Here is a 24,462-nt window from a genome sequence, read left to right on the forward strand (position 1 = left end):
CTTCAACAATCTTTTTCGATGTGTCTTGCTGTTACGAGCTCCGTATGGTTTCTGGCTTTCTAGCAGAAATAAAATAAAGTCTATTCATAGGTTCAAAGCATCTGGTTTGTTATCAATAAACATGGTGTTAAAGTTTCTTGATGTAAACACGAAAGTTAATTAGTGCGACTCACGTTCTGACAAAATAGACTGGCAAAAAAGGCTTTTTCGAAAATTCCGCAAAAAAGGCAAAATGAATTTGTAAATGAAGACGATTCCGCAAGATTGAAGTGGTATCAATGAATGATATAAGCACAAAAATGGATAAGATAACTGTTTAAACACATTATTAATAATTGACAACATCGCTGACTAAGATGACTTAATTTTGCGCACGGCATGAATCTCATTTAGAACGGATGAAGAGTTTCGTAATGAATAAACGATTGAACAGCGAAATCATTACTAGTGTAAATTTAGTGAGTGCAATCAGGAAAAGTAGGTTCTTCTTTTGATAAGCACTATAATTGAAAAACGAAACATCTAGTTTACCGCATTCTTTCAAGATATCGAATTTCTAATCACGCAGTACAAGAGGGTAAAAAGTTTTCTGTGAATGTCACGTTTACCGATCAACTTTAAATTTCTCTTTACGATAGCAAAAGACTGCCAAGCGACTCGTGATGGGAATAAAGGAAATAATCAACTGAATGATAATGTTCTGTAGTTATGCCATGAATTACATCGACCTTGAGAAATGTGACTGTGTTTAGAACTGTGTTAGTGACGCAGCGCTTTTTAATGGATATTATAAATGCTAAAAACATGGCAAATTTAACGGCTATTATAAATGCTAAAAACATGGTAAATTTAACGGCTATTATAAATGCTAAAAACATGGCAATTTTTGTCTTGAATTATGCTGCAGGTTTTCACCGAGATAATTATCCAGATGTTTTAATTTCCAGTTGACGCTCTGATAAGCGACCACTCAGATATGGAAAACTTAATATTGAAAAGCAAGTTCTGCCAGCAATTTGACTACCGCCTGCTGTACCTTTTTCTAGAAGACTTTTGTTTATGTGAACGAGAAATAACGTTTTTAAAAGGATAGTCAATCAACTACAAGACTCGCCAAGATCCAAAACACATTGGGTAGATTGAGCGGCAATTTGTTGATCGAGTCAATCAATGGCCACCAATGGGGAAAAACGGGAAAGGGTGGCTCGCCGGCTTAATGCTTATCACGTTGGACTCCGAATCGAGCAAAGCGGTGCGGCAACATGCGTTTTCCGGTACCATTTAATATCATGATCATGTGTTAGTCTTGAATTGGCCAAGACTACACATAGTACCTTTCCGCTCACGAGTATAAATGGGTAACTGTTACGCCTAATTGATTCTAGCGACGTACAGAATCAAATACAATTGGGGAAAACATCACCAGTGTTTCAAAGACTATAATGAGTTAGAGAGAACTGTAAGAAACTCAGCAAGTTTGCCAATTTTTAAGAAGTGTCTTTTTTCTGCTTTTTATAATTAAGTATTTTTAATCCTTTTAATGTATATATTGTAAATATTTTTTATATTTCGGTTTGAGCTCTAATTTATTGATTTTAATTGTATCATTTTATAATATACATCTAGTGTTAGGACCTCTATGTAAACCACTTTAAGTGATGGAGCTTCCTAATAAAAGATTGTTATTATTATTACAGTCGCGTTCATAAGTGCGCCAAGAGAGGATGAGGGGCTCTTGGTGCGCGATTCATTTAAATTTGTATTTTTCTTTCACGGACCCAGCCCTAAGGGTCTTTCAGGCGCTAAAATCGCAGTGTGTCCGCCATCTTGCATTTGAATGCCTAAAAGACACTATGGCCCAGCCACGGTTAGCTGGGGCCGCGCAAAGAACGACGAGTGAGGAAAACAAGAGGGCTTTTTAGGCTTTCACTGGTAAACATTGGGCACCGTAACTGCACCGAGATTCCGACCACAGTCTGATCAATCTGATCTTCTTGGATTTCGATTCGGTGGCTGTCACCGACACTGGTGGAATTCGAGCGCGATGGAAAGCCGGTCCTATGTTCTACACCGCTAGGAGCCAGGCAGTCTGGCGATGGAGAACGCTGTCCTCATCGGTTGAAACAAAGGCGTGTTCGCTCAGGGTCTTGGCAAGACAACATCCGGGAATGTGTTCTCCGCTTCTCTCACTGCCTCCTCAGGGAAAAAGGCCGCCACGCACAATTCTGTTGCCTTCACCCAGCCCCGGCCAGGCATGCTGTCATTCTTCCCTACAGGGGATGAAAAGGATTATGAACAACTGACCACTATTTAAGGAGTCCAAAAAATTCCTCAGCCTACCTACAGAGCAACATATCTATGTAACTGGATTTAAGAATTCTAGTATTATTTTCCTCGGATTTTAACAGAAGTATGGTATTATCGGTTAATCATTTGAAGATTTCTAGCGAAACGTTCTCTTATGGCGAATGTAAGTAAAACAGAATTGATGAAATTGTTTAGCACGGCGGCATCATTTCATTTATTCTGTCACCTATTCCTTCATGGGAAAAATAGAACCCACAAAAATCACTTGGCTCCCAGTTGCTTCATAGTGAAAGTTGGTGGAGCATCGCACCGGTATCGTGAAGGTCACGGATTTGAACCCGGTGTTCAAAGCCCTCGAAACTTTTTTCAGGCATTTCCCCACGGTTGATTAAATGTATCATTGCTTGCTTCTTAATGTAAGTTACTTACAAAATACTTGTTTAAGATCCACTATGAGGGATGTGGGCGTATTCTCTTCCATGACTTCTGCACTTCCTTGTAGGACTACAAACAGGGTACCGCCTTGAGACCGAAAGCAAAATACATGTATCAGTAAAGAACCAGGGCCCGGTTGCATAAAGCAACTTAAGATTAAGTGGGATTTTCTGCAACCATTCCCTGTGTTCCAGAGGATTTTCGTGGCCCGTGCTATTATGGATGAATCGGGCAAAGACGGACTAAAGAGTAAAGGAAAACCTATGACGATGCAAAAAACATTCAGCGGAATGCAAGGAGCAGTTGCAGAAAATCCCACTTTATATTAAGTTGCTTTATGCAACTGGGCACAGGGGTATCCAAGATTTTTCTTAGTAGGGCGTGAACCAATAAACCACATATTATTTCTTTGCAGAATACCAGTTGTATTTGAAAGTCGCAGGTCATCTCAGGGGGAGGGGGGGGGCACCTTCCCGGGCCTCGATCCGCCCCTGAGAACTTGCCAATGTCTAAGATGTTTACTTATGTTGAGTTGCTTACAATGAGGATTTTATGACGTCGCTTACAACCTGATCATTTATTTAATTATATATGAACACGATTCAGCATACATACATACAGCATAAATTCCTGTCAATCAGATGGGGATTAAGACTGGAAATGAAAGGTGTTGTTGAATTTGCAAACTGAAACAAAACACAACCAAATGTTTTCAATCCGCGAGCTGTAGTTCCCAGGGTCTCTTCTTAGGGGACAGGGTGTAGAGACCCTGGGAGCGATGTCGAGAGCTGTTCTCTTGTTTAATGCTGCTTGCATTGCATCTGCGATTCCAAAACAAGTGAACCACTCACAGAACACCAATAATAAGATAAAGTAGACTAACCTTCTTGGTACTGTCTGGTTGACAACATAACATCATCAGCTTGCACTTCCTTGATAACCATGGACAGAGCAAGAATGTACAAGAATCCTGGTGGACAAGCTTTGAATTCTTCTGTCTGTCAAGAAAATCGCATGACTTGAGTGATGATTATGATACTACACTTAGAGAAAACTGACATACATGTACGTGGCTCAAATAAAAAGGAAACAGGTTTTAAGAAGCGAGGAAGGATGAAGCATGGAAGATAACAAATGGAGAATTAAAAGGTGAGGAGTGCTGGGTGTGAGATGAGGGATTTTGCAGGAGGGATGCGGGGTGAAGGAAGAGGAAAAGGGGATGAGGGATTTAAGGAGTATAAGATGAGGCATGAAGGATGAGAAATGATGGATGAGAGGTGAAAGATACAGGATATGGGTGAGGAATGTGAGATAAGGGATGGCGGATCTGGCGTATGGGATATATGGGATGAGGGATAAGGGGTGAGGGATATGGGATGAGGGATGTGGGCTAAGGGATGAGGGATGTAGCATGAGGGATACGGGATGAGATACTATATGGGGTTCAGGATGAGGGATAAAGGACGTGGGATGAGGGATAAATGATGTGGGCTTCGATGTGGGATGATGCATACAGGATGTGGGATGAGGGATAAAGGATGTGGGATATGTGCGCTGAGGGATAAGGGACATACGAGATGAGGGATTCTTTGTTACATTTCTTATGTTATTACTCACCTGCTTCAAGGTCATCCTCAAAATCTTAATAAAGAAAACAAAAAATAATGGAACATTATATAACATTAATTACTGCTTTGTTACGAAGCTAAAATGCGCGTTCCCTGTCATTTTAATGGGTGTCATTTCTTAACCCTATTCAGACCGGGTTTTTTTGAACCTTCTCGGACCGGGGGGCGGGGGCTTCGGAAGCCCCCCTATGTAACTTCCAGAATATTTAAGCAATCACCATGAAACTTGTATTGTATGTCCGAAACTCTTTCTTTCGGTTTACGTCACGTGGGATTGTGACGTCACATTACGTGACAATTACATCTTGATGTCAAAACAGCCGCCATCTTGGATCCGCGGAAAAGGTTAAGAATCCGATCCAAACAACGCGTCGGTCAACGCGTCGGCCAACGTGTCGGCCGACGCGTCGGCCGACTGTCGGTCGACTGTCGGCCGACTGTCGGCCGACAGTCGGCCGACACACGGCCGACAGTCGGCCGACATTCGACCGACGCGTCGGCAAGTATTTTTCAGTACATGAAAACCGTGGGATCCGCCATCTTGGATTTCAAAATTTTTCCAAAATGCCAGAAAACCACCCAAAATCACCACAAAGTACTCAAAATAAATAAAAATGTGCTTTAAACCCGTAAAAATGTAAAAATAATTCCATTTATGTTGACATTTTTTGATCATCCAACCAGTCTGTTTTCTTTTTTTAATGAACTCATGTGCTCGCACTACAATTCAGTGGACTTGCATCATCTTTAGCAAAACACAAGTTTAACAGATTGATTGTTATTCAATATCCACAAGATAAAAAGACGGTCAAACCTCCAAATCCAAGGCTCCTCCATACTTTCAGTACAGCCTTCCATCTCTTTGATTGACCTGTTGTTTCCACTTGACACTTAGCTCTTGGAGCAATGTTGCCTCTGTTGTGAACTGTGCAATGTAATTTGTAATAAGAATGTGTTGTTGCTACTGTTGTTGTTGTAGTTGATCTAGCAACTTAATCTGTAAGTGTTAATAATGCAATAAAAAAATCTTGTTTATGATTGGTTCTCTGCAAACCTATTATTTTTTTGTCAAGGAATTGACACAATGATCATGCGAATGCCCAATTTTAACATCATCATATTTGGCTGATCAAACAACTCAGAGGTCAAGTGATTTGTGCTCATCATATAAATTGTGCAATTTTTCCCTGGACTGTACTCCACTCAATCCAATTTATATAATTACTGATTTAAACAGTGCCAAGTTACTGTAATTAAAAAAATTAAACTTATTATTGCATAACAATGTTTTCAGTGATACAAAAAGATCCATGTATTTTTTCCACTCATAAAATCAAAATCTTTAGCAAAAAAGCTGCAAGATTACGAACTTGTATAAAACAATTTGAACGTGCTTGTAGATCTGTGTCTAGCACTTACTCTCCCTTAAAGCTGGGCACACACTAGGGGACTAGTCGCAGGGAATTGTCCCTTAGTGTGTACACACTAGAAAATTGACCGATTTGTGGGACTATTGGTCCCTGCAACTAGTCCCAGAAATCAAACCAGCTTAATTTGTGGGACTAGTCGCAGGGACCAAAAATGTGGTCCCTACGACTAGACTTTTGATGCAAAATATGAGTACACACTATGGGACTGGTCCCCGAAGCAAGTCCCTGCGACAAGTCCCTGCGACTAGTCCCCTAGTGTGTGCCGGCCTTAAGATAACACTGTGTATAATTGCATGAAGTGCAAAGTGTTTAATATATGAAATTATAAAATAATTAAGATAGTACGCGCGCTCTCATTGGTCGATAGGTGAGTTTAGATGGGAGTATGTAAACACGGTTGTGACGTCACGCTTTCTGTGTTTCCCGGCACAATTTCAAAACATTATAAAACTATCAAAAAGACTTGCAAAGTAATTTCAAGAACTGTATTAAAGAAATGGAAAACAAAACCAAATATTGACATTTGTTCCGGCTTTCTCTTCCCATATGAGCCCGAGGAAAAAAAGCGAAAGAAAGAAGAATCACAGCGCTTTGCCTGCTAGAGCAGAGGGAGCTCAAGCGAACGACAAAGTATGCAACAAAATTCGCAGTAAACATTTTTCAAGTAAATTTTTGTATTTAAGTACTACAATAAAATTCCCTATAAGACATGCAAACGAAACTATATGCTACAAACTGTAAATCTTTAAGCTTTATAAATTCAAACTTTGCACGGCCGATCGGTTGCCGTCTTTTTGCCGGCAAATCTGCTTAAAATGTGATTAAAATGACGCTTAAAATTTATTTTCTCTGAGACTTTCTCAGCGTAAAAATTCTACTGTTACATTGGCAATAATAGTCGTGAACTTTTTTCATTCAAAATGGGCTTCGGGAAGTGGGAAGAATGGAAATATTTGTCAGAAAACCAAAGCAGAATTTGATGTCAATTTGAGGTTTATTTTACGCTTGAAGCGCATTACAAAGACGGAGGAAACGACAGTAGAAGAAACTGGACTCATTTAGATCGCTAACTGAACAATTTACCGTACAATAAATGCATACCATTGCTACCGACCTCGCTAGATCCGCTGCTTGTGCTATGATTCCTAATTATCCAGCAAAACTTCACAAGACACGATGAGACTTTTTAACTGTGTTTATCGGGCTGCCAAATCATTCAGTTTCACTTTGTGTTTAGATGAGGCTATGTAAACACGGAAAAAGTCCTCTATTGCTTAAATAATAAATTATACACACCTGACTAACAGCATCATGGAAGTTTTCCTCTCGTAGCATAATAACCTGGCATGGCCCAGCCGCCCTGTGGAGTACATGTATGTACATTATATACCTATAATTGTACTACAAGCTCTAGGTTTTTATCAGATGGTAGTTGAAAGTGGTGAAACCCAGAGTCTGCTGTCAAAGTCTACAGAAAACAATGGCAGGTGATCTTTATTGTGTTAGCAGGCGGCTTTTCTAATAAGCATGTACTCATTTATTAATGGTTACTTTACCGTTTACATGTTTTGGGAGGGTGGGGGGTGGGTAGGTGACGTGAGGTGAGATGAATCTTCACAGTATTTAAATAGAGTGTGCAAGATACCTGATCTAAAATAGAGCTTGAAGAAGAATCCAATTACAGTCACAGCAATAATATGGATCCAATGATCACATCTGGTTTAAGTATTCAGACCTCCCCCCCACTAAAATGCTTACAGGTCAGAGTGTTTATGGAGCCCTGAGAGAAGCTGAATGGGTTAGGAGGGGCAGGTACCATCATGGGACAAGATATGGTAGGGTGCAACACACAGATACATGTTGATGTATGATAAGGTTTTCAGGGTAGAATCTGTAAAAAATATCAAAATATAATAGCAGGGTAATACTGTATATTGAACACTGTCACAAGACTAACTGTAATATTCACTCGAGATCACCAAGTAGTTGATCGCTGAAACTGGGAAAGATTGTTAATCCTTCAAGCACCAATTATAATATTAGAGATACATGTATCACCATTAAAATAATGCTCTTTCATGCTGTGCATCTGTCCTAACCTGACGGTGGATCTCCTCTCAGTTCCAGTAAAGAAACCTGCACAGTAAAATAATATCATAAGAAGGTGGGCATGGTAATTTTATGGCTGATTATCCAATGGTGGTCTGAAACACATATAAATTATGCATCTAAAGCTCCAGCTTCAAATGTAATAAATAATATTGTTAATAATATCATTGACTATGAAAAGAAAAAGCCTGCAGATGGGTGTTTAGCTAGTTAAAGGCACCTTTCCACAAAATTGGACCTTTTCTAAAAGGCTAAACAGCAAATAAAAGGTGCATGTTATATCTTTATATTAATAATTTCTACATTCTATTAATTGGCACTGGTACCTTCCTCTCCAAAAGAGAACCCTCTGTCTCCAGCATCAAATGTAGCAAGCTCCTGATTTCCAGTCGAGAACTTCACCCTGCATACAGAGCAATTAACTTGATCATTGATCAATTCAGACATTAATACTGACTGCTAATTAAGGAGAGGGGGTAGATTTCAAAAAAAGAAGAAAACAAACAAACAAACAAACAAAAAGACATGATTTTATGGCAGGAGTGGGTTGGGGAGCGGGGGTTGACAATGGGCCCATTTCTTGCCTTGTTGAGTGCTTATAAATTGAAGAAAATTAATATGGGATTTGAAGTTAAGCCACTGTACAACACTGATTATGACCCATGGATTTTTCTTGTATATGACCCACGGGAACATCCCATGGTAGATACTTTTGCGTACCTCCAACCAATGTTGGTAAGGCTAGCTATTTGTGTGTAGTAAGAGAGTAAGAGTTAGTTCTCAAACTTGCATTTATCAATTGTTTATTGTATAATTTAACTTACTGTCCATGAACTAGAACAAACATTTCTTGTCCTTTCCATCCTTCTTTGAAAATTATGCTGTCAGTAGGATACAGTACAATAATTGCTGCAAAAAATTAAAAAGTAATTAAAAGTAAAGGAATTAGTTTTCCCTCATGGCATTTCTAAGTTAAAATGTCTGGTAAATTCTTTTTTCCTGAATTATTACATGTAGTTTGGGGTTCAGAAAGTTTTGAAGTAGCAGTAGGCATGCAGCTTTATTATCAAAGTGGCCAATTTTTCCATCATTTAGTAAAGAATCAGAGGATATCCCAGCAGCGTAGATGGCTTATTCGAGGCTGGGCACTAATTAACTTTTCCTACCTTCAGGGTGGGCGCTTATTCAAAGTGGGCGCTTATTCGAGGTTAGGCGCTTAATCAAATGAATACAGTAGTTTTTGACTAAAAAGATGTGAAATAAATAATAACATTAAATTACATGTAAAAATTTGCTTCTCCATCCATCAGAGAAAGTTAAGAATAACTACTGCATTATATATAAATATATATATTTTTAAACATAATTTTAAATTAACTGACCTGGCTTTATGGTGGTGACCACAGATGCTAAAGACTCTTTTCTCCAGCTGTGTACCACTGGGGACTTAGACAAAGAAAACAATAAATTTTTATAATTATTATAATTGTGCCATTTAGACTCAGACATCTGGGATCAATAGTAACTATCATGGCAAACACAGTGTAGTTACGATGTGTGTCTACCAACCTTTTGTAACACATCTATAGCAATCTCCTTTGACAACTGTTGGTTGTCAAACAGCTTACTGGTGTCAAGGTATCTCCTACAATTAACGTTGAATTAACAATTAATTATTATTATTAACAATAAACATTAAGCGAGGAAACATCAAACTACATGTACAATATAGTATAAAATCTACTACAATGCAATTTTATTTATTGTCAGTGTCACTTCAAATACCAAAGAAATAGTATACTAGCATCTCATCCAGTAAATTAAGTGGAACAAGAAGCCCTGTGGCTTTATAGACAGGCCCAGTAGCGTTGATCATGAATATATTGTTTACACTGCTTTAATTTACGTCTGTTTTCTTCTTACACTAAAACTCATGAAATATAACTTGTCTCTCTTGTTCATATATCCTGTATCTGAGTCCTTTCTAACTGTCTAGTCCTGTTTTGCTTTGTGGTCTAAGCAGAATTTCTTATTGAGTGAAACACTTTATACAATATGCGTATTATGCATGGTAATTTATAAAATCCTTCTTCCCAATATCATCTACTAAGCAATTTCAAGTGGCTGATGAGAGATGAGCTGTAGTTAGCCAAACAGAATAAGTGACGTAGGTAAACAAATAATTATAATCCCTCTGTCCGATGCCTCTTCCTCCACCCTGGCAATTTCAAGTGGCTGATGAAAGATGGCCCAGTCTAAGCCAATCAGAATGTGTGACCTTCAATACCCTTCCTACAAAAGAAACTTACCAAAAGCAAGAGACGGGTGTAGGCCGATAGCGGCCTGGGCCCATCCCCAGGGGGGATATTCGGGATTTCAAGTGACGGGGATGATCAAAGGATGTTTTTGGGCTTGAGATTTTCAATTCCGGGATTGTTTTGGGTAGGAAAATTTGGCAGCTATTTTTTTATTTATTTAAGTAGGGATGTTTTTGGGTATTAAAAATAATCTGAAGATTCATGGTAGTGCATTGGCTGTGTACTTTTATGAATAAAGTACAAAGAAACATATTTTGTTGTTGATTTTTGAGGGGTCAATTTTGTATCTAGGTATTTTTTGGGTTAAGTTTGAAGCCCTAGGGATTTTTTTGGGTCTTGATTTTTGCCCCCATTTGATCATCCCCGTCATTTGAAGTCCCAAGTACCCCCTCTGGGGGCCCATCTAATAAAGAAATTGACAATCAAAAAGATTGAAACTGTCTTCATAAATGCTGCAAGCAGAATCTTTAGTGTTGACCATGGAGCTTAATGAAATTTATTTAATTTAAACGAATTAATCTAATTTGGCTACATACATTTTCAGAGCAAGCGTTTAAAGGAGAAAATTTTATAACTCAGAATGAAACCTCTTAATTGCTGCAGATAAATTTAGTATGTACTGAACAGATGTAGTATTTCCACCAACCTCTGTTGAAACCACTGCAGTAGAGTTATCTCACTGGGAAACGTGAGCAACTGGCGAGCATCAGAGGTCTTCAGAAGTAATATCACACACCTTGTTAAAACACAATTATATTATTAAATGTGTTGTAAGGTCATACATGGGCACTATTGCCAGTATCACGAGCATGACATTGAGAAGTCACTAAAGCTGAAGTCAATTTAAGACATTTTTTACAACAACTGCAGTTTTATTAAATTAAAATATTATTACTATACTAGTGCAATGAATCTATTTTAAATAAATCAATGTTTTATTCTATCATGGGACGGGACAAAACGACCAGTTGAAGGGAAATTAAAGCGATTCCAAATGCTAAAGATTCAGCTTGTGGGCAGCTACTTTAATGTTGGCAGTCCAAACACGACTGAAGCAGTTCACGATGCAATATGCTTCCCGCGATGCTTTGACCTTTACAACATCACACTTAATAAATCGTTCAATTTGTTCAATAGTTGCGACACCCTGCTAAACATTGGAACTGACATGCACATGTATGTACCTGTTAGATGACCACACATCAGCAGTGCACTTCATATTAAACAGCACAGAAACTTCCCCAAAGCAATCGCCTGCTTGAATTTCCCTCAAGACAAACTTCTGGTTTTCACTAAAAACAGTTACATTCCCTGACACCAGCACATGAATTCCAGATGCCTCTTGGCCTTTGCTTAGTAGAATTTCTGGGGTATCCTCTGTCTCTTTCAGTTCTACACGACGTATCACTTCATCCCGAACACTTTTGTCAAGAGCAATAGGTAGTCTGTTTAAGCAGTCAGTGAGTCTGACAACAGCTTCTGGTGGAAGTAAAGGATTGATGGATGATGCAAATTGTGGACGTACCATCTGACTTTCCCGTCTTCTACCACTCTGTTTGTTGCCCATTTCCAAATAAACGGAACAAAGATTGTTTCTAATCCTTGTCAGTCTAATAATTAATAATAATAATAATAATAATTTAATAATTTATATAGCGCTTTTTACATGTACTGATCAAAAGCGCTTTACAAGAATTTAATTAAAAACAATAAAAAGTTTACATACATATAAAACAACTAAAACCTATTAAAGGTAAAAATAAATCTAACATGAAATTGAAAACAAAATCAAAGAATAAATCAGATTTAAATCATAACATGATATTACTAGCATGTTTGTTATGTTTTTGTTTTATTGTTGTTCTTTGACTTGTTTTTATTTTTGTTTTGTTTTTCGTTTGGTTTGGTTTGTTTTATTTTACTATACACATGTATCAGCCTCGTCCCCAGGCCATACCGCGCTATGCGAGTGAGCGGAGGAGGACTGGAACCGAGCGCGATAGCGCGAGGCCTGGCACAAAATGGCAAAAAAGTCCCAGTTAAGCGAGAAAAAGTCCCAGATATAGCTCGACGAAAATATACGTTTTTCTGCGAGGAAAAGAAAATATTTCTGGTTCATGAGGAAACTGCATCCCTTTTGAACATTTGTGGACTATTTTAGATGGTGGAGACGAACTGTAATGCCGTTTTTTTCCTGCCTTGCAGAATGGTATTGGTCGTATTTAATAGAGTTAAGAAAATGATTCTGTTATCATTGTTTTCGTTCACTTCTCGTAGTGATACATGGGTCTACATGTATCTAGAAGTTCTTTGTGGTAAGCAAATTACGTTCGCCAGGTACTAGTAACTGTGTTAGTTTTATTTAAACCTGAAAGGCGTCGATCTCAATGTTTATAGAGCTAGGGTCGGGATTTTCGACCTTTGTTGTTTACAAATTTATGTGCGAAAACAAAGAAACAATTCAGCTTACTTGAGAGAAGAGGGCTAATCCCCCGATGCATGTATTAAAGCTTGTCATTGATTACCTGTAATTTTTTATTTAGCTTTTTAGAGAAAGAAAAAAAATAATCTAACTCGTAAACCAAAACTTTATTTGATCTTGATGTAGCCTGTCTTTTTCTTGTATACTCTGGCTCGTTTCATTAGCAGGAGATGTTAATCCAAATCCTGGGCCATGTTCAGGTTATATATAACAAGTATGCTTCAATCATTTTCGTCAATTCAATGAGCTTATTAAATAAAAATTACAGCTGGTCATGACTTATTGCAGATTCCAAGTGTGAATTGATAACATTTCCATTGTGTAGCACCACTAAATAGCCAACAGTTCTTGTCAGCCCAAAAGGTGTGGAAATTTATTTCATTTTCCCTCAGTTGCAGAGTTAGCATTTCAGCTGAAGTTTATATATTTTGCTGCCAATTTTCGTGTAGTTTTGACAAATTTACCTGCTGAGATGTTCAAAAAGAAACAGAAGTGCACTGCTTTCCCCTTTAGACAAGATACATACTGCATCATTGTAGACATAGCTCGTTTAACAAAGTATGATTCTTCTGCTATTCTCTCTGACATTTACTTGCAAAGAAACACATAAACACAATATATATATACTGTGTTTATATGTTTATTTGCAAATAAATTAAAATATCAAAATATATAATGTTTAAATATTGTTTGAACCGCTCCAGAAAAGCTGGTTACTGGGGCTTTTGGACCAGTTTCCTTTTAATTTGTGAGCCCCATTCTGCATTTTTGATAGCCCAAAAATATTTGTATTTTTCCTCACATGGGTACACTGGCTATTTTTCCCATTCCTTAAACTACCACCTTTTTAACTCCTACTTGCAGAGATATTAAACTGAGCTTGACTGACACACACACACACACACATAAACACAGTACAGTATACAAAAGTATTTACATGTATTCAACTCTTGCAATATATACTAAAACTAGTAGTTATTGGAATTTAGGGGAGTGCATTTGGTAGGGTGGGGTGATTTGGGGAGGAGGCAGGGAAAGCTGGAGGCAGTGGAAAGTGTTATATTATGTTTTCATATTCTCTTGATATTTGAGGTCTGCTCATAGAAAATGTATGACATTGCCAGCTGATGAAACCTGATCTGCTTGTACCAACCCATCTTTCTAAAGCATAAGAGAAGAATAAAGCCTTTTGATTGATTGTGCCAAGCTAAGTGGCTAAAGGTCTTTAATGAATCCAAATAGAGTACATTGTATATCTAGAAGATACTCTGGATAATGTTTGTATAGTAACAATAGTAACAATATAAATATAACATTAACTAACAGTAACAAACGACTTTTAAACTGAAATGAAGCCATTCTAAACATTTTGATACCAGTCCATTCGGAACAGTTTTTTGTTTCCTTACAATCATAATCTTGTCAATGCTTAGTGGCCGAAGGGAATTTGGTATGTTATAGAGTCTCACAAGTCTGAAGTTCACAAGAGAGAAGTTGAATCTGTTAAGCAGCTGAGTTGACACATTACAACTCGGTATCGTCACCAACAGTAGGCGAATTGCAGCGTTTGTTTCCCAGAAAACAAACCACTACACAGCTTTCTAATTTTCTGATAAGTAGCTTTAGTCATATATTTCGCTACTGATACTTCGAATAAATAGTTACAACTTCACTTACCTTGGATAAAACTGCGAAAAATATTCGAAAAAAGCGAAGGCAAAGGAACAAACAAAGCACACACGAAAGCACAGTTGAAAGTACTGATGGATATCAGCTTTGAGCCTTTTATCTTTTCACCGCTGTTGTTGTTGTGTTAGCGAGAAGCAAAAATACTCATCATACAACTTTTCACGAACGACCACTATTCTATCTCCGTTCACCAAGACACCAACAGAGAAATCGATCGATAGAGACAGCTCCCGTCGCCAGTTACAGTTAGTGGAACATATTCTTTAAGCTCTTTAGATGGTACAATTTGCTGCGCATAAAAATCGACATTTAATTTTTCTACCTTAAATAAAAAATCTCCAATTACTTCACGAGTTTGCTGGCAGACATGGATGAAGGAATCCCAGCCTAATTCTGACGCGTTTTTAAGTTCTTCAAGAAGTTGACTGAAGTTCAATCGTTGGACAGGCTCCGCCATATTGGATTTGCCGTTTATTGCCAGGCGTCCTAGGCGAGTATAGCTAACTGTCGTGGGTCGTGGGTCGTGGGTGGAAGTCGTGGGTCGTGGGTGTGGGTAAAGTCGTGGGTGTGGGTAAATGTCGTGGGTACCAAAAAAGACTAAAATAAAAATACTGAACTAAAATTTGTGACAAAATAGTTCGTTCATGGCTAGTCTGATGCAGAGTTCTTAACAAACTTGTTGGGATGTCTGTAACTACAAGGAACACCGCGAAACACACGACTGTATTAGGAAATGGAGCATGATCAGTGCTTAATTAGAAGTTTGCGACCAGATTGATCGCTCACAAGTGGACTAGAACTGAAAATCTCCGGTAATATTACGTAACGAAAAGTTCCGAAGTCGTCCGAAGTCGTAACATTTACAGGCCTCTTCTCTGAGAAAAAAACAGCGGAAGAAAGGCGTCATAAATACAATATTCACATGGAAGTTGATATTAAATTTCATTTTATTCCGAGCTGCGATTAGCGTTTCGTCCTCAAACACTCCCCAAAACCAGTGCACCCCGAAACACCCCTGCAACCCTTTCGTAAAACGTCGCTCAGGATGCAGTATTAGTCCGCAGCCCATAGCCCGCGTTCAGTCCGTGATTTTTAGTCAATCAATTAAATAATAGTAATACTACGTGCTCGTTATGAAAATAAGCACAACAATTTGGAAGAGGTAGTCGCAAAATTATATGCAGTGCGTTGGGTGACGGTTTAATAAGAAAGCTTTCGCAAAAGCTCTCACGCTTAGCTTTCGCAATTCCAAGTGTGTAATAGATTGTAGTAAAAATGTTGGCTGCAGCATTTCCGAGTCCGAATCGCACATCTCGTCGCTTTGGCCAAGAAGCGAGGCCATTACATCAGTTTTATTAGTAAACCAGCCAGAAGCGCTCTTTTGTAGTCGCAAACGGGACCATCAAAATTTCCCACGGAAAAAATGCCGCTCAGTCTGCAACGCACAATGTCACGCAATATTTTAAAGTCACCATTCTTGTGGGGAAGTGTAGTGTGTGAGCGCGAAATGCTAATCGCAACTCAGAATAAAATAGAATTTACTATTAAAGGGACTGTATCACGGATTTTATCCAAATTTAGGCTGGAAAATGGCCAACAAATTCAATGAAATACAAAAAACAACCGCTTAAAAAAGTGAAGGAACATTCAATAACACAGCAAATACAAAAGAAGGTACGGATGGCCAAAAGTGAAGAAGATTAAAATGAATTGCGATATGCGTTTTTGAAATACTGTTGGGCTTAACAGTTTTCAAAGTTAATCTTGTTTGCTTGTAACTTAACATTATATCACCCAGGAGGCACATTTGGTTGTGATAAATGTAAGGTTCTGTCATTTAGATCCAAAAAAGTAATTTCTTTACACAAAGTTTAATAGCGGGTATTTTGCAAAATTTAATAAAATAAACTCAACTCAGCCGTGACCCAGTCCCTTAAATTGCCATGTGAATGTTGTTTTTATGACTCTTTTCTTCTGCTGTTCTTTTCTCTGACAAGAGGCTTCGTAAATGTTGGGACTTCAGACGGCTTCGGAACTTTTCCTTAATATGACCGGAGATCTTCAGTTCAAGTCCATCTGTGAGCGATCAATCTGATCGCAAACTTCTAAGCACTGATCATGTTCCATTTCATAATACTTATTTCTTTAATATTTTTACTTTATTTTAATTGTTTAAATTTATTGAATTTTATAACACTGTTTTGTTTATCTGCGTTTAAAGAAATTGGTTTTCCAGGTGTTTTTTTTGCGGTGTTCCTTGTTTTAACAGACATCCCAACAAGTATGTTTGCACTCTGCATCAGACTAGCCATGAACGAACTATTTTGTCACAAATTTTAGTTCAGTATTTTTTTTTTTATTTTAGTCTTTTTTGGTACCCACGACATTTACCCACACCCACGACTTTACCCACACCCACGACCCACGACTTCCACCCACGACCCACGACCCACGACAGTTAGCTATACTCGTCCTAGGCGAACTTCCCCGACAAGCTTGGCGGGTGACGTCACATCCAAATTCGCCGGGGACGACTGGGGACGAGGCTGCACATGTATATGGAGAGGGCCCAGTTTGTTGTGGGTGAACCTGTAAGGCAGAATAGTTATATGACAGAATGGCATTAGTTTGCTAGAGGTTAGCTTCACCCTGGTTTACTTGCAGGTAGCTTTTATTTGTTGATTAGGGCAATACTAGTATATGTTGCCCTAACCAAGAAATAAAAGCTAACCGCAAGCAAACCCGGGTGAACTGAAGCTAACTGCAAGTAACCCAGAGTGAAAGTTAGTGCCATTCCATCAATCGGCCATTCTATTCAACTGAATAGGGTCACCCCTTGCAATGGCATTTTACAAGCAATGCTTCACGTCCCTGCACTACTTGAACTGGCTTGATTGTCTAACTACCGTAAGGTTCTGAAAGCAATGATCCTCCAAAAGTAATGAAATTTCAACACTGTTATGATTATATCAATAATTTCCTGAAAGTTGCAACCTGCTAAAAGTAAGGACACTTCAAAGTACCGGTAATCTTGAACAGAATTTTGCTTGTTATTAAGAAAATGATGAAAATAAAGGATACAACAAGCTGTAACAAGCTGACCTAATGTTTGTTTTATGCAAGCCTTATTGCAAAGCCAATTATTCAAGTGTATACTCTGTTCTGATGCAACATAAATTAAATTCTTTTCAACAAGCTTGTTTAACCTTAATATAACATAGACTGATATCTTCCACAAGGTCTTATTCAAAACATTTTTATGATCATGGCATACCTTTCAGCTACCCGAAAGCATAGTAAAAGGCAGCTTTGGCCTTATTCTGGATACAGTGGCTATTTGTATGGCACCTGTACAGTGCTGACTTCAATTTGCTATTCATACAGGAGTCCATCATTTTAGTAGGTTTCCTATGTAGTTATTATATGTCTGTTAAGATGCATCCTGTGATTCTTTTGAGCACTGTTGATTTGACTGACAGACAAAATTGCCTAGTCTCTGCATGCTATGTGAACAACCCATCTCGCAACAATTATAATTTTTTCCAAGTTGAACTCACAGAAATGTCACACAACCTTCTGTTCAAAGATCGACTTTTACAAAACTAAAGGGTACGTGAATATTCGTGAAAAAAAATTCGTGTAGCTTTATTATGATACAAAATATATTGACTTGACTGAAACGAGCGTTTATGTCGAAATTCTACAAGAGTCCACAGACTTCCATATAAGACGCTACTGGTACAGGACCTGTATGCTGATTTGCACTTTATACACATAATGCAGCTTCTTTGACATTGTTTTAATCAATACTTGGATTGGGCGATTCCAGAAAATATCCGTACCATACCACGGACAGCTTTTTGGAAATCCGAGGGCAAGGGGGGTTCTTTGAACTGGAATTCCGAAGGCATGGGGGGATACTTACGATTGGAGTTCCGAAGGCATGGGGGAGTTCCAGATCTTGAACTTTCAGAGGAGACAACAAGAGCATGTTCTTTGAAGATGCTTATTTTGTGGACTACCAATTCGCAAATAAAGCACGAACTGACAACCGCGTCGCGAAAGCAGGATACAAGACAAGTATCGATCGATCAGGCATGTGTTTGCGTTCATTTACAAAAGAAAATAGATAAAATGTGGGTTCTACATCAAGCTTCAGAGGCCTTAACATTGATGAACTTCTTCATTCGCTCTTTGTTTTCTTGTCAAAGCGGATCCACAAAATATTTAGTCCATTCAGTGGAGCGGGAAACTCTTTTGCCACGCTTCGAGACGCCATTTTGAAGCACGTGGGGTTGGGAGCGACTGCTGACCCTGAAGGCTCAAATTCAAGATGGCGGATATGTCAGTGCACTCGATCGTATTATCTTCTGTGTTTACACACGTGCATCACACTATATTCTTATTTTAATGTTCTGCACCAGTTTGGGGCAATGTAAAGTTAATGTAGGTTATATCTGTTGAACAAGGGTAAGGAAAAAAGTGTTATTTTTTTACATTTTCATCCCAGAATCTCCTGAGTCATAATGACTGTCTCTATGTACAGATCGAGTCATTTCAAATAATTTGATGTAAATATGCCACATTGGGTGTATTTGCGAACCCTATCGGCAATTGTAAAGGGCTTGACGGAAAAATGAAAAATCCGAGCGGGACGGGGGGTTAACGATTATGGAATTCCGAGGGCATGGGGGGATAATGCATTTTGGAATTTCTGAAGGCAAGGGGGGCTAAAATATGGAAGCCGTCCGCTGTATGGTACAGATATTTTCTGGAATCGCCCATAATTTGAAGAATCATGTATGAAGAGCAAAATGTACAAGACAGTGTGTGGGTCCTACACGAATGGCTACTAGCTGCGAACAATTCACAAGGAAGCCTAGACTCGCACTCAACTCTGCGTAAAAACCTTTTCCAGCCAACTCGATATCTATAATTGTTTAAGTTGTCAGAAATTCTTTTTATGAATGTTCGACCTTTTTAAGTCTTGTAATTAAAAGTCCGATTTTATACGAGAGGTTGTGTAACATTTTCGTGAGTTTTGAAATTTTAACTGCCGCTAGAGGAGCTGTTCGCGATTTTTGCAGAGATTAGGCAAATTATTGTGAATCTAATCAACGACATTAACGCTAAATAATTACTGCATCCCAACAGACACACAGTATTCTGGATCTGCAAAAAATAAGCAATCACCGGTACATAAAAAAACTACTCAAATTGTGGACTCCCGAAGGTACCTGAAATACGTACTATAAAACGAGGGTCACACTTCGGAACTAAGCTATGATGATTATTAACATGTTACCTACATGCTTGAGAGAACCTTTATGCGGCTCAGGTTCTCTCTACGCCATCTTAGGAGCGAAATGACGAGCTTATGATCTAGTTTTAGTCCTTGTTATTTTAAAGAAACTTACCATTTACTCACACAATACACAAGGTTCCAGTTCGGCAGCCATCTTAATTTTTTAAAGTCGCAATGCATTCTGGTCGAATCGCAAAAGATTCGTTCCCAGTTATACAACGGTCACAGGCGGCTTAGCCGGCAGAATAAGGGCAATGAAGTTTATTTCATTCTTTCGTTGGCGATTTCTATACCGCGGTTTGAAATTCCTACGGAGCTCGAGTTTTGTCGATAACTGCATGGTCATTTACAGATCCTCAAATGTAATAGCTTCTGAAGCGACAATGAAGGCGCACGTATTAGGCCTGGGAACGAGGAGGACGCCAGTGGCAACCCGAGTTTCTTGGCGGAAAATCGCATTGAGGTCTGTTGTCAGTGTTGTGACAAAAAAATTTCAAAACGACTGTTAAACGCGAGGGAAAAAAAATATATATATATTCTGAACTCTTGTTATGTCAATGTCGACAAACGAGAGTATAGCAAATTCAACTTCGAGGATACAAGGCTCAAGCGATCTACGAAGGACCACGAAGGGATTGAGAGCGAAAAAGATAAGAGAAAACATGCGAAAAAGTAGCAAAGAGTATATAGCGAAAAAAAGAGCAAGAAAGGGCCCAAGAAATAGGCAGAAAAGCAGCAAAGAGCAACGAGTATAAAACGAGACAGGGTTCGGTTAAACAGGCAAAGAAACAGCAAACAATAGCGAGAAACAGAAAGAGAAAAGGGTCGGCAAAAGAGGCAGAGAAGTAGCGAAGAGCAAGGTGAAAAAAAGCGAAAGATGGGCCAACTATATAAAAGGAAACAAAGAATTAGGAAATAACCTCGGAAATAACAAAGAAACAGAGAAAGGCAAAGAAAACGAGAAGAAGAGAAAAGTGTTGAAGAAGGTGAGACGTAAGCCTAAGTTAAAAAATAATGGTACAATAATTGAAATTTTATAAATCAGAATTAAGCTTATCTCACCGCTGCCGGATAAGTTGCCGCTAATATAATATTAAATGTACAGAAGCGTACCAAAAAGGTACGATTAGGTATAAAAATTGAAGGTGGCTCTGAAACCACTTGGAGGATTTTTTTTAACTTTGCAAAAAGTTATGGTGTTACTACGGTAATCAGTAATGTCATGAAAATAACCACAACTTGTTCCGCAATGACTGAACATTTGTTTGACATTATATTATATTAGCAGCACCTGAAAAAGATTTGTACTACTGACCCCAAGGTCTTAACCGTACGTGATTTAGATCAATTTCACCATAATGCTGAGGTACACGGCCTGTTACAGTTTTTAGCTTCTTACAGTGGCTTTACAAATAAGCCGTCTGGATATTTTACGAGTTTCGTAGCATAAAATGTAGTAGTAAATAACCGTGGGCGCCACAATGTTGTACACAAATTAGGCAAGTCTTGCAGATAGCAAACCCAACATTGTTTCGGGGGGAGGGGGTAATATTAAAGGGTGAGGGGTAAAATTGGTCCAAGGTACAGTGGATTTCAGTTTACTTTGGCCGCCCGCTTTGCGAATTTCGTTGGGAAATTGGAAACTTTGTTACGAAGTTGCCAATTACGTTGCGAAGTTTGCGAATCAAATTGCGAACTTCGATACAAAGTTGCGAACTTCGGCCCGAATTTATTAAAAACTTCTGTAATTATGTTATCAAAAAGGGCTTTACTACGCTAAACTGTTGGAAACAAATGTCATAAAAATAAAAATATAAACATTGTGTCTAGATACCCGGCAGCCGGGAAGTGTTTTCAAAATACTACATACCCGGCAGTCTGAAATTATTCTAGAATTTCCACGGAAAAACCAATCCAATCCTCCTCAAAACTATAGATCTTTGCTTAGAAATGCCAAGCGATTTCAATTATAGTTTTGGCTTTGTGTCTGAGGAAATTTTCGAGCTTGGGCATACTACAAAATCTTGATTCTTCAACACTTAGAAAAAATTCGTACTCTGACTCCGGTGTCAACTCTTATACAATAATTTCTACAAAAACTGAAGTTGAAACCCTGCGAGAGTATTCGATGTTTGCTGAGAAATGCGAAGCGATTCTAAATAATGTTTTGCTTTTGTTGTGGACGAATGCTCTTGACTTCGGCGTACTATAAAATCCTCGACTCACGGGCACGGTTGTTCAAAAGACTAGATACCCGGCAGTCAAAAATTCATGAATAATCAATACATTCAATATCCACAAAAATGATCATTGAAACCTAGCTCCCGAGAGTATTTCAGTATTTCAATTTTCGGTCGGAAATACCAAGCGAGTTTTTACAATGTCAGTTTGGTTTTGCACAAATTGTACGAACTTTATGTGACTCACGGGCACGATTTTTCAAAGACTACATACCCGGCAGTCAAAAATGCTTCCCGTTTTTCCATCAAAATTTCCATTTGAACCTGCTGAGATGTCGGTGTAGAAAAACCAAGCGATTTTCCAACTTAAGGCCTCAACAATTGCCTCGGCAAAGTAGTACAAAATAGCTACAAAACGCTTGAGCGTTCGGTGACGAAAGTCCGCCACCGATGTAACTTCCGGTGTGACACTTTAGTGGCGCGACAAAGGTGGCACGTGGTGTTGGTTTTCGCGCCAAAACGAACTCAGCGTTGGAAGCGACGAAGTTCTTCTGTGGGCTAAACGGCTTAGCGTTGGAAGCGACGAAGCTCTCGGTTAAATAGGAATACAAAGCGTTCCTCTATATATAGTCACTCAAGTAGATTTTTTCAAATTCAGGGGATTTGTCCCCTCAAGAAGTAACCGCATTGCCGGTGTTCAAAGATTTCAAGAAAAGTGCTTGGAGAGAATATACACCCACTGAAAGGCCTTTTTTTTTCGGCAAGGGATTACGAACAATAAATGGTCGGGATCGGGACAAGCTTACGAGAATGAGGGGAAATTTGGCCGGGTAGGATCTGAAAACCCTCTTAAGACTCTATTGGGGAATCTCCATTATGTCAAACTAACCTGCAACACTGGATCCATAGTGACACCTGAAGCGAAAGGGAAGGTTGTACGCAAAAGTTACATACCACTGGATATATCACAAATCTTCTTTTAAATAACAAGCTTTTGCCCACTTATCTAGTACCGCGTACTCAGCGTCGCTAACACCAGCTGGGAATCTTTTCTTGAGAGTCCCAATAGCTTTGTCAGCCCGAAAAAACAATTTTATGTCCGCAGTTTATGCTAGTTTTATGTAAATTCCTATTTCATAAAACAGCTCGCGGAATTAAAAACGTTGTAGTGGTAAACATACAGCCTGAAATACTGAAATACTCTCGGGAGCTAGGTTTCAATGATCATTTTTGTGGATATTGAATGTATTGATTATTCATGAATTTTTGACTGCCGGGTATCTAGTCTTTTGAACAACCGTGCCCGTGAGTCGAGGATTTTATAGTACGCCGAAGTCAAGAGCATTCGTCCACAACAAAAGCAAAACATTATTTAGAATCGCTTCGCATTTCTCAGCAAATATCGAATACTCTCGCAGGGTTTCAACTTCAGTTTTTGTAGAAGTTATTGTATAAGAGTTGACACCGGAGTCAGAGTACGAATTTTTTCTAAGTGTCGAAGAATCAAGATTTTGTAGTATGCCCAAGCTCGAAAATTTCCTCAAACACAAAGCCAAAACTATAATTGAAATCGCTTGGCATTTCTAAGCAAAGATCTATAGTTTTGAGGAGGATTGGATTGGTTTTTCCGTGGAAATTCTAGAATAATTTCAGACTGCCGGGTATGTAGTATTTTGAAAACACTTCCCGGCTGCCGGGTACCTAGACACAATGAAATACAAAAGGTTCGAAAACTTTTATGTTCAGCGAGCCGTAAACATGTTGTCTCGACAAATTAGCGTTCGATGTCGCATCGCGTCGGCTTCGATTAAAATCAATTTTACATATGAGTAAACCATCCAGTTTTATCCGGCTTACAAACGCAGAAGACTTGAAATTGATGATGATGCCTCACAGAAATTGTTAAATGTGTATTTTCATACAAAAAACTTAAAATTTAACCAAATTTCTGCATGCATAAAATTTATTTATCGGCAAATCACTTGCGTGATCGCTGATGCGAAACGTTGTCTTACGCTTCTAGCTACTTCAACTTTCCTTGACCAGTTCCAAAATCATCGAGTTCAGATATCGCCATGACTTTCAAGCAACATGTCTGGTTTCTTCTAAACTACCAAACTTGGAAAGTTCAGTCGGGCCGAAGTTGGGAACTTTGTATCGAAGTTCGCAATTTGATTCGCAAACTTCGCAACGTAATTGGCAACTTCGTAACAAAGTTTCCAATTTCCCAACAAAATTCGCAAAGCGGGGGGCCAAAGTAAACTGAAATCCACTGTAAGCTTTTGGCGCCTATTGTCGCCGCTAAGGAACTTTTTAGGGCCTGATTACATGAGCCGGGATGGCTCGGTTTGCCGAGATCTCGGCACGTCTGTTAAACGCAACAAAAATCAACTTTGCGATTACATGACAACCGGGCCAGCCCGGCTAGCCGAGATCCCGGTATCGCGATGCCGGGATCTCGGCTAGCCGGGCTGAAAATTTTCCATGTAATCGCGTTCACCGGGCCAGCCCGGCTAAGCGGGCCAGCATTAAGGGCCTGATTACATGAGCCGGGCTGGCCCGGTTAGCCGGGCTGGCTC

At 38.9% G+C, this 24,462-nt stretch overlaps 1 protein-coding gene and 1 pseudogene across 2 annotated transcripts in view; one reads left to right on the forward strand and one right to left on the reverse strand.

The window, feature by feature from the left end:
• LOC144656582 (uncharacterized) overlaps window positions 1-24,462 on the forward strand; it is a 432,902-nt gene that overhangs the window by 326,380 nt on the left and 82,060 nt on the right. The window lies entirely within an intron of this gene.
• LOC144658482 (uncharacterized) lies at window positions 1,989-19,870 on the reverse strand (annotated as a pseudogene). The gene is made up of 14 exons (XR_013571726.1): window positions 19,816-19,870; window positions 11,412-11,837; window positions 10,874-10,963; window positions 9,479-9,554; window positions 9,292-9,355; window positions 8,734-8,818; window positions 8,236-8,312; window positions 7,900-7,936; window positions 7,097-7,160; window positions 5,185-5,295; window positions 4,360-4,383; window positions 3,626-3,740; window positions 2,737-2,829; window positions 1,989-2,270 (listed from the first exon to the last, which is right to left on the reverse strand). The product of XR_013571726.1 is annotated as an uncharacterized LOC144658482 (transcript).

This window comes from Oculina patagonica, chromosome 6, assembly GCF_052425735.1.
Source record: "Oculina patagonica isolate OP01 chromosome 6, crgOcupat, whole genome shotgun sequence".
In the NCBI taxonomy this organism is placed as follows: Eukaryota; Metazoa; Cnidaria; class Anthozoa; order Scleractinia; family Oculinidae; genus Oculina; species Oculina patagonica.